Genomic DNA, 7,235 nt, shown 5'->3' with positions numbered 1-7,235 from the left:
AGTTATTATATACCTACCTTATGGAATGTGGTGAAGATTGATGAAAATGAACTGTATGTGCAAAGTGGTCAGCACAGAACTCAATAGATAAATATGCTAGCAGCTATTCATTTTATTGACACCTTATGGTTCTCTGAGTACTTTATTAATATTTGCTTGTCCTGAAAATAAGCCTTTGTTAATTTCTTTCTAATGAAGAAGAAAGCTGAAATCCAGAAAGGATACAATAACTTGCCCAAGCTTAGAGGTGAGCAATGGCATAGTGGAGAATCAAGATCAGATCTCTCTGGTTCTTAAGTCAGTTACCCTACTTCTGAAATCACTAGCATTGTGTTACTTTTGTCCTGTTCAGCTCTAACTCAGAACTGTCCTTCACCTTTTGAGACAGTAGTTTCAGTTATATTTTTTCTGATCTTCTCTAAATCATCACTCCAAAGTATCTATTCCAGATAAATTTAGTAGATCTAGAAGATTTTTATATTTTTTCTTTTATCCCACATCTTGTAAGTTAGTTTGCCACTTTTATGGTCTCAAAGTCTTGGCCAAGAATGAAGCATACTCCCTGGACCCATTAATCCCCAGTTCATATACCACTTATTTCATTATTCAACTTTATTCCAGAAAACGGATTCTAAAAGTTAACAAGACTGCTTCTTTCTCTCCCTCTTGCCAAGTTTCAAAAGAGCAAAGAAAATAACTCCTGGTGATTAATTATTTGGCAGGACAAACAAGTCACATAAAAATCCTCAAGCATACAAAAGGAAGCCTTTGAGGTACAGAGTGAAGATGGCAGAGTAGTTCAGGTAGCAGCTTGCAGCCTCCCATGAACTAGAACTGAGACACTAGAACAGAGACTCAGCAAAGAGTAAGAGAAGAAGAGCATAGGCGAGTGGTGGTAAGAAGGCTAAAATCATAGAGAAACGGAAAAGCAATGCACAGAAAACAAACCACTCTACAATGCCCACCATGGTTTCAGGGAAGTGCTGATTTTGAAAGCACAAAGTAATCCTGGAGAGGGTGATTCTTCCAGTAATAAACAGCAGACTGGTAACATTCACAGGAAAAAAAAAAACAAAACAATACTGCAAGCTGTGAATCCACTGTAGAGATTTATTTTGAAAGTGAGTCCTCTCTCCTTGTAGCCTAGCTTTAGAGAAATTCTCTGCAGTTCTCCGTATTTCTGAATGCTACATCAAGGAGTCATTTTGAAGGACACATTATTTGAGACCAAGCTACTCTGAGGACCAGAAGTTGCCCAAGCCAGACCTTAGTCTCTGAGGTTTTCCTGCTGCAGTTTAAGCACAAGATCAGCCACAAGGACAGTCAGGAAAGGGGAAGAGTGTGTTGCAGAAGCCCTGATGAAAATAAACTGCACTGTGTGGAACTCAGACTGTGGAGCACACAGTGGTCAGCACCCACTGACAAGGAGTGAGACTTGTACCTGGAGGCTTTCTTAGGGAGCTGAGTTTGAAAACACGAGGTCTGAGTCGAACAAATTTCTTTATTTCCCTCACTGAATACTCCAGCCCAAAGCTCAGTGATCTGTTTCCTTTCCCACCTGCCAATGTATTCACAGGTGCACCTTTGGCTGGGTGTTTACTACCAGGCCTAGGATGGGGGCAGTGATCATCCACTGGAGCAGCTGAAGCATTTCACTACCCACATGCCACAAAGCTACACAGAGATGGCACTGGCTCACGATCTGCAAACAGAAATGAACACTAAAACTGTCTGGAGTGAACACAGCCCTGAAGCAGACAACACACCATTAACTAGTCCCATGAAGCAGGGAAGGGGTTAGGACTCAGCATTCTCACAACAGGCTGTGAAATGAGTGTGGAAACAGAACAGGCCACAGTTGGGACTCACTATCCCTTTCCTCCACCTGATGGATTACAGAACTTCAGATTGTGGAAAGAAACTTTATCAGGGCTGGGGATACAGCTTAGTGCCTGGCAATCACAAGGTCCTGAGTTTGATCCCCAGAATCACACACACACACACACACAAATCCATTTTGGGGCCAAGGAGACAGCTCAGTTGAATAAGTGCTTGCCTGGCAAGTGCAAGGGCCTGAGTTCAATTCCCAGTTCCACAAAAAAAAAAAAAAAAAAATCAAAACAAAACAAAAAAAACCTTCATCCATGGAAACACCTTAGTGTGAAGGAAAAAAAAATGGATTTGCTTCTCTTTTTCTGACTTTTTATTTTGTCTTTCTCCTTTTTCTTTCCCTTGCTTATTTGTTCTTTTTCCTTTACCTTTATCAAATATTTACTTTTCATTATTTAATTTGACATTTATTTTTACCTTAATCTTCAGTTCTGTTTAAAAATTTTTCTCCCATTTTTGCCCTTTATTTTTCTCTCCACTTTTATAAAGTTACTTTTAAATTTTACTAATTTTTAGGGTTTTTTTTTTACTTTATGCTATTATTATGCCTTTTTCTGTTGTTAATAATGGTATAGGACTGGCAAGGCAGCTCAGTGGACTAAAGGGCCTGCTTAGGCAGAGCGCAGAGGCCTGGTTCAATCCCTGGCGTGCCATGCCGGCCCGCCCCTGGTAAGTGCTGAGATGGCAACTGAGACTGGGCGTGGTGGTGCGTGCCTGTAATCTCAGCCCTTGGGAGGCTGAAAAACAAGAGAATCTCTATGAGTCCGATCTACATAGTGAGACTCTGAACACCCCGTAGACCCTGTACCAAATACATTAAAAATAAATAAATAAACAAATAACCATGGCATAACTGTGGTTTTATGCTTTTTTAAATATATTGTGTTAACAGGGTTGTCCTTGTACAGCCATCATTACTTCTCTGAGCAGCACCAGGGGTCAAGCCTTTAAAAGTAAGATTACTAAGAACTTCATGCAAATAATGGAAAGGGCCATCTCAGTAGATGTACCAATCTCTGCATAGAGACACCAAAATATGCAAAAGCGAGGCAACAAACTGCTCAGAGGTCCATTCCTCACTGGAAATGGAACACAAATGTATGTAAATGGATAAAAAAATTCCACAAAAGCAATTCAAGGACTGGCCACATAGCTCAGCAGACTAAAGCTCCTGCTTCAACAGAGTACAGCTGCTGGGGTCCGATTCCCAGTGTGCCTCGTGGGCCCCACCCTCGGGGTGCACTGAGATGGCAATAGAGACAAGGCATGTGGCATGTGCCTGTAATCCCAGTGCTTGGGAGGCTGAAAACAGGAGAAGCACTACAAGTCTGATCTATGTAGTGAGATCCTGTACACCCTGTATACCCTGACATCCTGTCCTAAATTTAAAAGAAATTCAAAACCCTGGTTGTTTTAAATGATTGATAACTTTAAAGAGAATGCAAATAAACAGCTGCATAAGTTAAAGAAGACAGTGAAAGATCTGAAGAAATAGTTCAACAAACACGTGGAGATTCTGAATAACCAGACAAATCTTGGAAATAAAAAACACAATAGTCCAAATCAAAAAATCTGGGAGATGGTAACCAATAAATCAGAACAACCAGAAGACAGAATATAAGAGATTGAGGAGATGGCTGATGAATTCATTTTAAAAATAAGAAATTATGAACAAAACATCCAGAAACCTTCAGAAATGGTTAAAAGACCAAACTTAAATTTTAGTGAAAAAGTATGCTGAAGGTTAGACTAAAGACACACAAAATCAATTCAATGAAATAATAGAAAATTTTCAAAAGGGCACATAAGTACTAGAGGCATTTAGCAGCCTAAGTAGTCAAGACTAGAAAAGAAACATCCAACATATTATAGTTAATAGGCCAATAAAACAGAACAAGAACAGAAATTCTTTTTCTGTATTTTAGGGAAGGGTCTACAGGGTGCTCAGGGTCTCACTACTAGATCAGACCCATAGTGATTCTCCTGTTTACAGCCTCCCAAGTTCTGGGATTACAGGTATGCACCACCATATCTCAATCACCTTCTCAGCATGCCCTGTGGGCACCGCCAGCACAGCAGGCCCAGGGATAGAATCCCAGCCCCTGCACCTGCTTGCAGGCACTTTAATCTGCTGAACTATTTGCCTGGCCCCAAGAACAGAGAATTGAAAGCATCAAGAGAGAAATGTCAAATCATTTATAGATCAGAATCCAACAGAAAAACTGCAGAATTCTCTGCAGAAACTAAAGGCCATAGAATAATGCATTTCAAACCCTGAAAGAAAGTAACTGCCAATCTAGATTACTATATACAGCAAAGATATCTTTTAAAATCAAAGAACTAAAGACATTTCAAGGTAAGTATAAAATAAAGAAATGCATACCACCTATCTAGCATTGCAGAAGATATATACAGAAATCCTTGACAGAGAGAAATAGGTCAGCTATTAACAGCTGTTAACAGTATTAGGAAAGAATCAAAATCAGAAGAACAACAAAACAACTAGATTAGTGCATATTTTTAATAGCAACATTTAAGGCCAATGGTCTCAGTTATCCAATTGAGGACACAAAGAAAAAGATTGGATTTAATAGAATAGGATCTAAGTCTTTTCTCCATGCAAGAAAGATACCTCACTACCAAAGATATATACAGACTAAAAGTACAAGGCTGGAGAATAATATTCCATGCAAATGAAATCTGCAAAAAGAAAGAGGAATAGCTATGGCCATGGTTCACAAAGCTGACTTCAAAAAATAGTAAAGGGGTCACAGCCTAGTTGGCTGTCACGCGGAGGTAGGGTTGTTTGTCCTGCAGAAATGATCAAGACTAAGAAAGTAGACCTGGGCCTTAGGCTCCAGAGAAAATGAAGGAGGTAGTCAGAGAACCAGAGACTCAATACACAATTGCAAATGATGGGAATTATTTTGCTGATAATTCTCCTGTGATGGTATCACTACTAGATTATGAAGAGCTCCTAGAATCTGAGCCAATGTCACAAGCCAGCCAGCCACATAGAGAAGTTACCCAGCCCAGGAAGCAGACCTTTGACCACTCAGAGTCCTTCAGTGGGGAGAAAAAGAAGAGGAGGAAGACCTTGCCTTTGGTCACAACAGAGGGCTCAGAGGTAAAGACCTCCCCTGACCCCAGTCTGGGTGAGCAGGCAACCAGAGTTGGCAAGAAGCCCAGGAAAACACAAGAAGGAAAGAAAGGGTCAGGGTACCACAGCCTGTTCCATCCAGGACCCTTGGCTCTGTGAGGCAGGAGATGCTACATATGGATGAAAGGTGGAGAAGGGGGCTGATCAGGCAGCCTTGGGGCTGAAGCAGAAGCAGGGCAACTCCAGAGAACACAGCAGGAAAGTGAAGAAGAAAGTCCACTGGGAGGAAGACACTTTCCCAGGCCACTCTGAGCTCTCCAGGTACATGGAGACCAATCCTAGGAAAGGGAGGAAGAAGAAGCCAGTAAGAGGCTCATTCCACTAGGAGATCACCCTAAAGCCAGAGTGAAGAAAATGAAAACAAAAGCTAAGAAAAAGGAAGAAAAGCCAGTTGTTGAGCTAGCTTGGAAAAGGAAGAAAGAGATCATGGTAACAGTAGACCCTTGGAAGGAGGAGCCAGACACAGACCTAGAGGTGGTGATGGAGAAGAAAGGTGACATGGACAAGGTGCACATAGACCAGGTGAGGCAAAAGGCCTTGCAGGAAGAGACTGATTGAGAGTCAGGCAAGACAGAAGCATCTGAACCCAGGAAGTGGATGGGAACCGAGTTTGGCCAGTGGGATACTGCAGATTTTGAAAACAAGAAACAGAAACAAAAACAATAATTTCTCAAACTTATGGGTGTCTTTAAAAATCTGTCCCTTAGGGTCAGCCACTCCCTTTGAATGATTACAAGGCCCAACATGTCCTTCAGTCAGGTGGCAGCTGACACCTTGCAGCAGAAGTAGTAGCAGTACTATGACCCGGCCATGAGCTGGAAGTACAACTGGGATGTTGGATTTGGCTTCTCTGCCACCCCAACAGAGTTGTCTACATCAGCAAGAATGCATCTAAGTCTGTCAGGTTGGAAAAATAAATGCTAATGTCTTCTACCCAAACAGATCAGATGGCCTTTCTCAGTTTTGCAGATGAAAGCCACCTAGCAGCTGTCCAGGATAGAACACCTGTGGACAAACTGGACAGCTCATGCCCTAGGAGCTAAAACACATTTTTTCTGTTAAACTTTCCATCCCCATGGTGACAAGGGCATGTGCATAATGGCAGCTGATAACTGGCATTTGTTGGGGGTATAGTGTGACCCAGGCACATACTGCTTTTTACATTAATGTATTTAATCATCATGAAATAGGTGCTATTCATGAGGCAGCTGAGGGGAACAAGTAATAAAATTGCCCAGGGCATCCACAAAAAAATAAAATAGTAAAGGAGAAGGGCCAGTGATATAACTCAGTGAACTAAGCTCTTATTTAGGTAAGCTGAGGGGACAGGGTTTGATCCCTGGCACCTCATGCCATGCCAGCCTCTCCCCCCAGTTGCACTGAGCTGGCAATGGAGTCCAGGCATGATGGCACACGCTTGTAATCCCAGCACTAGGGAGGCAGAAATCAAGAGAATCACTGCGAGTCTGAGCTGCATAGTGAGATCCTGCACCAAAAAAAAGAAAGAAAGTAAAGGAGAACATGAAAGTCACTATGTATTATTAAGGGAATAATCTATCAACAAGATATAAAACTGTAAATATATGCACATGCAACATCAGTATATTCAATTTCATAAAACAAATGCTACTCAGCATGAAGGGACATATACATTCTAATATAATAACAGTGGATGACTTTCATACCCCACTCTCACCAATAAACAGATTATCTAGGCCAAAATTCAAAAAAGATATGTGAGAGTTAAACTATACTATAGATTGAATGAATTTAGACATGTAAAGAACATTCCATCCAACAACTGTAGAATACTCATTACACATTACTTTTAGTATCTCATGGTACATTGTCCAAAATAGATCCTGGTATTTTAGCCCATAGAACAACTTTTAGCAAATATAAAAGAAGAAATATTTTTTGGCATCTATATGATATAATGGAATGAAACAGCAATAGAAACTTTACAAACATATAGAGATTGAAAATTCCTGTGCACATATGTTCTTATCTGTGTAACTGGTAGGTATTAAACCCAGGGCCTTCTCACTGAGTGACGTTAACAGTCCTTTTTTAAAATTTTGAAACAAAATCTCTCCAAGTTGTTAAATTGACTGTGTGAGCTCAAATTTGTGATCTTCCTGTCTTAGCCTCCCAGAACATTGGGATTACAGGGAGGCACCACTCT

General features: G+C 40.9%; 1 pseudogene; it reads left to right on the top strand.

Annotated features, from left to right (window-relative positions):
- The first annotated feature begins 4,709 nt into the window (after nt 1-4,709).
- On the top strand, nt 4,710-5,967 carry LOC101591776 (annotated as a pseudogene).
- The last annotated feature ends 1,268 nt before the right edge of the window (nt 5,968-7,235 follow it).

Source organism: Octodon degus, unplaced genomic scaffold (genome assembly GCF_000260255.1).
Source record: "Octodon degus isolate 3935 unplaced genomic scaffold, OctDeg1.0 scaffold00333, whole genome shotgun sequence".
In the NCBI taxonomy this organism is placed as follows: domain Eukaryota; kingdom Metazoa; phylum Chordata; class Mammalia; order Rodentia; family Octodontidae; genus Octodon; species Octodon degus.
The sequence above is the reverse complement of the archived record's forward strand: the minus strand, read 5'-3'. Positions and strand labels throughout refer to the sequence as shown.